This window comes from Triturus cristatus, chromosome 11 (assembly GCF_964204655.1).
Source record: "Triturus cristatus chromosome 11, aTriCri1.1, whole genome shotgun sequence".
NCBI classification, from domain to species: Eukaryota; Metazoa; Chordata; class Amphibia; order Caudata; family Salamandridae; genus Triturus; species Triturus cristatus.
This window is the reverse complement of record NC_140594.1, coordinates 657,396,430-657,407,662: the sequence shown is the minus strand read 5'-3', so window position 1 is coordinate 657,407,662 and position 11,233 is coordinate 657,396,430. Positions and strand designations below refer to the sequence as shown.

Below are 11,233 nucleotides of genomic sequence, written 5' to 3'. Positions count from 1 at the left end.
GGATAGATGAAAAGTCAGGAGAGCAGGTTCTATACTCCAATGCCAAGAGATTTTCCGCTAGGTCAGAGTTGATCAGGGTAAGCTCGACACAATCCGATAGTTGCCTTATGGACGTGCGTCTCCTTGCTCTAACTATGTCTTCCCTGATCAACGGACGGCAACCCCTAACGTGTCGCAGCCAGTGAATGGACTTATTTATCAGGGATTCGGAGTTCTCATTTCTTGTACCTATTTTGGGGACATTGACTATATAAACTGTCTGGGCATGGCTAGTAACGCAAAGTGATTCTGCGTTTTTTCTAAGAGATGTATTACCACCCAAAGAAGGAATAGGTGGGGCGTTGCTTAGTCTTCTACAGTTTGCAACTACTTGTGAGTAGGATTGTTTTTGCAGAGTATTAGGAGGGGGGAGTCCAGGAGAGCCTAAGGGCAAAGTAGGTTGAGCTTTAATAGAACGCTGTGAGTGAACGACGGAAGCTAGTGGCACAACACTGCCTATTTGATCTCCTAGCGGTGATATGCAATGCATGTTGGATAAGGCACGGATGACTGGAGTATGCAATACATTATTAGAAACTAGGAGTTTGACGGTAGCCACTAACTCCTTAATTGTTGCTTTCAAGGACCCAACCTCCTCCCTAAGTAGCACGACCGTGTGGAGAAGGGTCTGTGGGGATAGAGAATCTGTGTTATCTGTCTCGTTTTGGCTCCTCTTCGAGGTTATAGTGGATGTAAAAATTGTACTTCCTCATGGGGATCAGACTCCCCAGCCAAGACTGCAAACCGATTTTTACAGGTGATTAGAGGGTCTATATGGCACGCTATGTCCTGGGCAGGAAGGATAGACAGTTGGAGAGGAAAATCAGGCGTCTGGGAAACTGACCCTGGTTGTGTTATCTCTCGACAAACAGTTGTTTCCTTACGTTGTAATTTCTGAAACATTGATGGAACAATAGTAGGGCGTGGAGGAGTAGGGTCTTTTGAAGATGTCAAGTTAACAGGGTCGTGGGAACCGGGAGGTCAACTCCCAATATCCCCTCGCATTCTATAATAAGATTGTCGATTTTGTCCATAACACAGTTGTTATCCGTGGCTACTTTCTTGACTAGTTTCCTAGCCTTTTTCTCTTTTCCTACCCCACCAGTAGAACCACTTGCCCCCCCAGTATCCTCCATTGTCTTTCTTTTGCCCATTGATGGACCAAGGTAGTTTGACTCTCTATATATATAATACAAAATAGATAAAACAGTTAAAACACACCTATCAAAACAATAATACAGTAGCCAAATTCCCCAAAATGAATGCTTTAAAGCAAGTCCAAGTATACTACTCTGTCCTTAATCAGCACAGTACCTTGAGCGTCTTGATATATACGTCCTGATGGTCAAATAGTCAAATGACAGGGGGCTGGCCCTGCCCTGTCTCTTCCTGTCGATGACGGGCAAGGACGGGCCCGCCCTTGGCCCGGGCTTAGCCCGGGCGCGGCCCGCGCGCGTCCCGCGCCGCGAAGAACACTGGCGCTCTTTAGCGCGAGGCTGGTCTGGTCCCTCCCTCCAGGGAGCAAGGCACTCTGGGACTAGAAGACCCCACTGACAGCGGGCAAGCAGGCTTTGGTGCAAGGCGCGTCCCGCGCCGCGAAGAACACCGGCGCTTTTTAGCGCGAGGCTGGTCTGGTCCCTCCCTCCAGGGAGCAAGGCACTCTGGGACTAGAAGTCCCCGCTGACAGCGTGCAAGCAGGCTCTGGTGCAAGGCGCGTCCCCTTAGTTTTATATATTTTAAGGATTGCTTTGTGTTAGAAATTGAGTCTCTAGTTGGCAGAGGTATGCACCCTGTCCAAGTAGGTACCACAACCTTAGGCAGGGTAAGTCACAACACAACCTAAATTATCCTGTGTGCACCCTCTGGTAGCTTGGCCCAGAGCAGGCAGGCTTAAGTTGGAAGGCAATGTTTAAAGTATTTGTGCAATTACTCATACAATAACTGTGAAAACACCACAAAAAGACTCCACAACAGTTCCGAAAAATAAAGTATGACTTCATAAATAAAACAAGACCAAAACGACAAAAATCCAAGGTGTAGAAGTCAGGTTATTTGATTTAAATAAAATGCAGTAAAGGGCTTAGAAGCAAGTAGCTCTAAAAAGGTTCCTTTAGGTCACGCTCGACCGGGCAAAGTCAAAGTTTGGGCTGACCACAATGAAGCGCTGGCTGGCTACTGGACCAATGCAGGCCCCAGTGAACAAAGTTCCTTTCCTGGTGGCAGGCAGGGAGATGCGTTGATTTTCTTGTGCACAGTGAGGGCAATGGGTCGGTTCTGAAGAAGGGTGCTGGAGTTGAGAGGCGTCGAGCGATGTGCCAGTTTCTGCCATGCAGTCAAGGGGATGCGTTGATCTCACCAAGCTGCAGCAGCAGCGATACGCTGTCCGATGCATCAATCTCTGGAGACAAAGCGCTTGTTCTGAAGCGATGCACCAATTTTAATCTCACAACTGGATCGATGCGCCATTTCTGTGTTGCAAGTATCTGGGCCACTTCCAGTTAGCCAAGCACAGGAGCAGGGGTACAGACTTTGATATCACTAAGTCTCAAGCAACAGGAGGCAAGCCAACAAGCCCTTGGAGATCACTTGAAAGAAGACAGAGTCCAGCTCTCATTCAGCAGAGTTAGAGCAGCAGGAAGCAGGGCAATAAAGAGAAAAACAGGCCTTCCAGATCAGCAGTTCAGTTGAGTCCTTTGAGCAGCACAGCAGTTCTTCTGACAGAGGTTCAGGTGCAAGTCCGGAAGTGTCTGATTTGCTGGGGGTCAGAGACCCAGTGCTTATACCCAAATATGCCTTTCAAGTGGTGGAGACTTTGAAGAATGGCTTTGAAGAGCATAAGTATCCATTTCAAGCCAGTTCTGTCCACCAGGCTAACTGTGGTGGGTAATCAGTCCATTGTGTGGGGTCAGGCCACTACCCTTTGAAGTGTAAGTGTGAGCCCCTTGCTCCCTTCCTGCCCAGGAAGGGACAGCAGAATGCAGATGTATGTAGATGGGCAGTCAGCCACACCTAGCTTTTCTGTGTTTGTGGCTGTCTGGAGGGAATGCACAAGGTGCAACTATCACCCAGCTCAGACGTGTATTGGAGACAGGCTGCAAGGCACACAGATCAGTAACAGCAGAGAAATGTCCACTTTTTAAAAGTCACAGATCTGAGTTGAATCCATCATAATTCTTGAGCTCACTTCCCCACCCCAGTTCAGATCCCACCATTTGGAAATCAGTCTTCACCCTGTTCCTCATGGGAACAGTCCAGCCTGAACTGCCAAGCCAGGTCTTCCCTGGACCGCAAACAAACAAATATCCTGGGACTGGCTTTGGGGTAACAAACCTCATCAGCCGGGCTAGCTTGAATCCAGTGGCAAAGAGAGCAAGGGACCCACGTCTGGGCATACCCTGCCAACTTAGGACGAACAAAGGAAACACAATAAGATGATGGACGGAGCACTGAACCTTTTCAGACACTCACCCCCAGTCACAGATCTGGGTTGAATCCATCATCTTTCTTTAGCTCACTTCGCCACCCCAGTTCAGACCCAGCCATATGCAAATCAGTCTTGACCCTGCTCCTCATGGGAACAGTCCAGCCTGAACTGCCAAGCCAGGTATTCCCTGGACCGTAAACAAGCATCTTGGGTTACTTGCTTGCTGGTCAGTGCGCAACTGCCACAGCAGCTCAGCCCACTGCCTTTATTGCAAATCAAATATACACACATATGGCGGGCCACTCTTGGCCCCTCCCTTTTACTTGGGTTTGTACCCCCACACCCTGTACGGGGACGGATGCTATAGTGACACTAACCATATTTAATACTACAACAGCTGAATGCAAACAGTGAGGAAATGGTGCTCACAATTAAAGTGTCTTACTGATGCTGAACCTGTGTTTGCTTTTTTCAGGGAACACCTTGACTGATAATTGCAGTGTTTCGCTATAAATAAGGTATGTAGTGGGCTCATTCACCTTAAAAAAATAGCTGCAAGTTATTCTACTTTCAATAGTCTCCTAGCTTAACCCATAGGGTATGACATGTGTAGATAACATTTTAGCCATGTTATGAAGGTTAATTAATTCTTGTTTTTCCCAACATGCATTTGTGCTGTTTTAATAGTATTCCGTGTGGTTATTTTAGATGTGTTTAGCAACAGGGTGCGCCTGTTGAAATAATAATGCTTTTTAGTTAAGGTGCTTTTTCTGAGATCATCTTGTGGATACAAGAATAAAGAGAATGGAAAAGGTTTGTTTCTGATCCCCACGGTATCCCTGGATCCCTGTTTAGTGACTGTTAGTAACCTAAATGCATTAACGCAATTTCAGCTATGTCTTTCACATTCCAGCATTGGTGCATTGAACTAAGTCCATTTGTGTCGCCCATGGGTGTGGAAAAAAAAAACCTTGTAGAGCTGAGCCAGAGACTCAGTAAACCCAATATTGGCACGCAGTGCTGGGTCTGGAAGTTTTGGGAACCACTTGAGTAGTTATTTTTCATGTACACACACGTGAACCATTATCAAGTCATTACAGAAACATCCTTAGTAATGATGGAGAGCTCTTACAGAGAATAAAGAAGCACGTATTACCATAGGCTTGTCAAACTTGACTTTTAAAAAGTAATTCCCCATTCTGGTTATGTAACACTTTGATTCCGTTTCATTTGAATCGGTTCATATGGTAGCACCTAATGTGATAGGTGTCAATTACAGGGAAACAGTTCCTCAGCATCTCAAACATTGAGGTGTCCCTGATGCGGGGGGCAGTTACTTTTATAACAGCTACTTGCACGGCGTAGGCCTTTGAAACATTTTACTCATGGGTGGAGTTTGAGGCTATAGATGTGCCTGCTCCAATTTCAGCCTTATACGCAGTGCAACAGTTTGTACTCCAGAGGGCTTACCAAGATTTGTAAATCCCTTTTACTTACCAGGAACTCCAGAATTGGTTCTATTTGGATCCAGGAGCAATAAACGGGCCACATGGCCAGGCTTGGCTAGCTACAAACCTGTTCCTCATCTCAACAACTTTCACACATTGAGGTGGTAGGGTTTTAACTTAAACAGTCACCTTTTCCAGCAGACTTGTACAGTTTGTAATATGTGCCATGAGCTCTAAAGCTGCTTCCGCAATGGGACCAGCAGCTCTGACACTGATACAATCCATTAGTTCACAGACTATTGACTCTATCATGGGAAAAGCTCCTGCGAAGCGTGAAGAGATTCCCTTCTGGTTTGCTCACAGTACCAACCAGTTAGAAGCTGTTTATCTATTTACAACACCCCAAGACAATTATAGAATATTGACAATGTGTCTCCCTCCATGGATGGTGCTACTCGAGGAATGTAACACCTGGGGAAGCCTATTTGAATGCATTTACACCAGCACGCATGACAATGCTTAAATGCTAGTTCTCCCTGAGGTACTGAAACAAGTACAGAATGAGCACTGAGCTGCATCAGCTCTTGTGGTAGGAATGAAGTTAATGGGGAACTTTTCGACAGTTTCTCCTGTCATACAGAGCAACATTAAGTAAGAAGCATTGGTTCTGGCCATACGCCAGAGACTGGAAGTGGTTGCAGTTCCAGATCAGGAACAGGAACTACCAAAAATAATTTTGGAAGTATACATCACTGTGGGCCGTGATACCTCAGGGTCTCGAGCCTTTAAGCCACATTTAAAACCTAAAAGTGACGTTGAGGTTTCCATTAAAGAGAAATCTGCAAGGCCGAAAGAAACAGAGGGGTACAGAGTAAAGGCAGACTGGATCACCCTCATCTTGGGAATCTGGTAGGGGTGGTTATAATTTAAGGGACCACAAGAACATTTAAAAAAAATAGAACTGTATCAGTATTCTGAGAGTTGATTTCCATGTTCTTTTTAGGATTCTGATGGTAAACGAGCAGAAAGTTGTGGTCTATCTGAGTTCTGAAGAAAGGAGGAAAGGCTGGAGTCAGGGTGAAGAGGGAAGAGAAAGGATTAGACTCTAAGGAGCACATGCATCAAGCTATTTTGCGATTGCAAACAGTGCGAATCGCAAAAAGGCCGCTTGCAATCACAAACTAGCCCTCAACAATGCATCATCAAAATTCGCAAAATAACCTCTGTTTTCGCAAATTCAGCAAATACCTATTTTGCGATTCCCGAAAAAGCTAATTCTTACTAGCCACTCGCAAAGCAATGTATGTAAATTTGCAAATTCCGAATAAATAGGGAATCGCAATTTAGCACTTGCAAAAATACCATCAAATCCATTCAGGTGGTAACCAGGTGAAATCAATCAAATCAGGTGGAAAGCATTTGTAAATGATATAAACAGGCCCAGAAGGCCTCAGAATGTTTCACAATGGCAGCGCTCTACGTCATGGCGAGGAGGATGAGGCTACGAGCAGCAGCACAGAGAAGAAGGAGGATACAGGAGTGCGCATTAGTTTGTTGGGGCAGACAGAGGAAGAGATATATGACAAGTATAGGTTAAATGCAGACATGATCGATGACCTGAATTAGATCCCCTACTGCAGCGTTAGACTCACAGGACACATGCCACCCCCACTCATGTGCAGGTCCTATGTTCACTGCACCTTCTCGCGTCAGGTATCTTCCAGGATGTAATAGCTGCAGCTGGAGGTATATCACAAAGTGCCCTATTGCGCTTTTTCAATTAATTCCTTGATGCCATGTTGACCAGGATACACCACAAAATAAGCTTCCCATCAATACCACAGGAATTGCAGCAAACAAAAATAGATTTTTATCAGGTAACCCACTTTCCACACGTAATCGGTTGCATTGATGGGACGCATGTTGCCATTTGTCCCCGCTCAGTGGATGAGTACATTTACAAGAACAGAAAATCATACCATTCACTGAATAAACAAGTCATTTGCAATTCCAAACACATCATAACTGACAGAGTGGCTAGATTCCCTGGCAGTACACAAGACTCATACATTTTCAGACACAGTGGCATACATACTCGTCTCCTTGGGGGAGAATACGGTGAAGGATACCTGCTTGGTAAACACATGTTACAATGTTTTGCATACTCTGGGCACATGGTGACACATAACAGTGAGTAATCTGTTGATTTCAACCCTGTAGGTGACAGCGCATTTGCTGTGCTCTCTTACATCCTGACGCCATACCCCTTGAACTGTCTGACAGGGAGCCTGAGGGAGACAACCAGCCAGGACAATCACCACAAGCAGACGTGAAAAAATAACACAGCATAATTTTTAAGGTGGGTAATGATGAAACAAGCCACTACCTGGTTCCATTGCCATTCTGATTTATTACAAAAATAATTTGCTCAGGTTGTGGTAATGCACACATACCAAGCAGAAAATGCACACAATGTAAGTCTGAATGCAAAAGGATCACTTTGCCATGGCACCTGTACATCAGCCCAGACAAATTCGGATTATGGTTGCCTCACCAAATTAAGTCCTGTGCTCATGTCCACACTATTTACGGCCACTGGAGCTATGTTGCTACTGAGGTTGGAGGCATCCTCACTATCCCCTCCACCCAGGACAGTACTGGCAGCAACTGTAGTAGTTTGTATTTGCTCCACAGCATTGGTGACCTGTATCAGTCCCCTGGCCACATCACCACAGCAATGTGTCATTTCAACCTGCATTCCTACTGCCTGTCGGGGCAGTCGTGCTGTTGCGGAGCTCAGGCGGTTGATGGCCCTGGTGTAGCCAGCCATGCGGCTAAGGAATTGATGTTTTTTGCGGTGGGCCACCTGGTCTTCGTGCATCACTTTGCATAACTCCTTGAGTGCCTGTGTCATGTCACTAAAGTGTTGTGTGGTATCACTCTGACCTTCTTGCACAGCTGTTTTGAGCTGTTTAATGCTGTCACTCATCTCTCCCATGTTCCTTGCAAGAGATGAAAGGTGTGCCTGCATTGAATGCATGTGTTTGCATTGCAGGCGCTGTACCCTCAACATTGCAGTCTCCAACCCAGCAAAGGACGTTGAACTGTCATTTTCAACATCTCTCAATTGTGCACCTGCCCTGCGCCTCCTGATGTGGATATTTCTATTTCAACCTAGGACACGTGGTCTTGATGTGGGTGTCTGTCCATACTGTGCTGTTGGAGGGTCAGGTTGGCTATCCTCTCACATTTCGAATGCAGGCAATGGTGGGACTGTGATCCTGCATCTTGTGGGTGCAGGTGTTGTGGGTGAAGGTGACACTGCGATGTCTTCTGATGACTGTGGCTCTCTTTCCAGGGGTGCATGACTTTCATTGTCATCTGACTCCTGTGCAGGTGCATCTGTGATGTGAAACAGTGCAATTTAAGTTTTCAAAAAAGGACATGTATTTCATTCTGCAATTAGTATTATCATATTTAGCAATTACTCAAAACACTGTGTGTAGAGATTAAACTTGCTTGTCACAATTGATTGCGCCTATGCTGGTTTGCTTCCCACTTGCCTTTCCAATTGGATTTGTTGACTGCTATTCCCATAATGCATTTGTGTGTTGCAAGTAAAATATGGTCTGGAGTACTATTTGCTACACTAACCTGGGCGGTGCAGAGGAATCGATCAACGTCACTCCAACGACAGCCTCAATCTCAAGGGTCGACTCCACCAGGTCCTCTAAGGCTGTGGGTGCCTTTTCTGTGGATGGTCCTCCTCCAGTGTTTTTAGCATCAGCTAGTCTTGCAGCAACCTTTTCCTTGGCCCTGCTCCACAGGTCATACCACCAATTGCGCATATCCAGGATGGAGCACTGGGTGACCCCAACTGCTCTGATTGTTTACTGAATTCCCAGCCATAATTTTCTTTTTTCGGGCATAGGGACTTGCAGTGACTGTTGGCCAAAAAGTTTCTCATGGCTCTTCACAAATTCCTCTATGAGGATTTCCAGCTCCTTTTCACTGAACTTCAGCTTTCTTTTCCTCTCCTTCTGTGGTGTTTCTGAAGCCATGCTGGATTATTGCACAGATTTTGCAGTCCCAAAAACAGCTTCTTAGTGCTGTTCTCTTGCAGTCTGCATCCTCCTCCTCCCTCTCAGTACATAGGAAACAGCATGGGTTAGCTTACTTCCTGCTTGTGACATCATCATCCTGCATCAGATTTACGGAATCGCTATTAGCGAATCTCTAATAGCGTATTCGCTAAAAATGCAACTCGCTATTATGAAATCGCTAATAGCAATTGCGAATAATACAGATTCTTTGATGCATTGAGTTTAGCGATTACCAAATTGCGATTCGGTAATAATCGCTATTTGGGAATTGCAAAGTTTGATTTTGATGAATGTACCCCTATGACTACCATTAAGAAGAAGGAAGTAGAAGGACTTTCTTAGAAACACGCAATCTCCTGTAAAACAGGACTTGGATGAAAGTGCTCCTAGACAGCGCAGCAGAATTCACAATAGTACATCAGACACTTCAGAGGGGTCTGGTGGCGAGTCCAACTGATGAGTTCATGCGAGTTGAGACTCGAGATAAACATTTAAATTCTCCTGATAGGGTTTTTGATTTATTAATACAGATTGGAGGGGACATACCACACACTATTAAAGCTGTATTTTGGGCACATTTATCTGATGATTATGACATCATACTATCCGAGGAAGACTGGCCTCAAGACTTTATTAAGGAAGTGCCCAGAGGGGAAGAAGTAATTAGAGTATCTTTTTCTCCCATAGTACCTGAAGACATTAGGGACATTTACACCAGTAAATGCACTGTAAGACAGGCTGCGGCTTTATACAGAAACCAAGTGGGTGGGATAAACATTCTGTTCTACATATCCTTTCCTTATGCTGCGAACCTCAAGCGCAGGCCCAATACCCTTTAAAGCCAGAAGCAAAGTGTGGCATTAAAGCAATATTAGATCAGTTACAATATCAGGGCATAATAGCACCTTGCCTTCTATCCATATACACGCCCCATTTTCCATCCCCAAAGCTAATGGATCCTATAGAATAGTTTTAGAGTATAGAAATTTGAATTCTCATACAAGAACATATGCGGTGCAAAATGCTCATAGCACAGGTTTAATGATGAATCTGGTACATAAAAAATGCAAAACAACCCTCAACATCTCTAATGTTTTTTAAGTCAAAATATAGTGCCCGAAAGAGAATATCTCACCATCTTTAGTTTCAACGGGGTGTAGTTCTCATTTCAATATTTGCGTATGGGCTGGAAGAACAGTCCTGGACTACTCTCAGCGAGCATTATGGAGATCTTACAACCAGATCCTGAGGTATTTTATACATTGATGATATCTACCTACAGATAACTACTTGGACATACACCTGACTAGGGTGAACAAACTTGTAACACTATTAACATCACACAGTTACAGAATTAGCTTTAAATAATCGAAGATTGCTTATTGCTTACTGTAGGAGAGTAGGATCTGCTTCACATGGGTACCCCCACTTTTTCCCGGTGTTTCACTGTTTTTCGACCTTATTCTGGCTGTGGCCCTCCTAATCAGGACCACAGCCTAGCTGCTGCCTCTCTAAAATGGTTTCCATGTACATTAGGTACATATCTAATTGGATTCTGGAGTGCCTTAGAAGCCCCTAGTATATGGTATACTATGTACCTAGGGCATTGGTACCTCAGAGGCCTACCAGGGGCTGCAGCATATATTATGCCACCCCTGGGAAGCATTCCAAAATGACACCACAGGTCTGCTACTGCAGCCTGGGTAAGGGTGTGCTGGCACCCCTTACTGTGATATAGACTACCTATATCACTACCCTATACAGACACATATAAACCTTTAAGCCACTCCTATGGCAGGCCTTGACAATCCTGAAGGCAGAGTGCTTGGTTTTATGTGAGAGGGTGCCCAAGCATGAGCTGAGCCCCTCTGCAGCTCTCGGAAATACCTCCTTATGGCTGTTCTGTGATTCAGCCATACCATATACTCATAAATGCATTATAACCTCGCGGTAAATGCTAACTTTGGGATGGCTGCATCAAAACATGTTGTGTTTGGTGTCAAACACTTTGGAATACTACCCCCCCCCCCACCCTGCCAGTTCTGGCGGCGGGGGTTGCATTCCACCCTTCTAGAGGGAGAGACATGTTTACACTGGTTAAACCCGGTAGGACTTTCCTGAGCCCTGGCATCACAAAATGGATGCCTCTGCCACAGACATGGGTCTGGCCTCCTGCTGCTGACCGAAACTCCGGCAGGGGAGGCCTGGACAATAGGTTT

The 11,233-nt window shown here is 45.3% G+C and overlaps 1 long non-coding RNA gene across 1 annotated transcript; it reads left to right on the top strand.

Annotated features, from left to right (window-relative positions):
• Positions 1-3,944: 3,944 nt before the first annotated feature.
• On the top strand, positions 3,945-8,389 carry LOC146785258 (uncharacterized). Its single transcript, XR_014970946.1, has 3 exons — positions 3,945-3,981; positions 7,132-7,270; positions 7,967-8,389. It is a non-coding gene; the product is annotated as an uncharacterized LOC146785258 (long non-coding RNA).
• Positions 8,390-11,233: the final 2,844 nt, after the last annotated feature.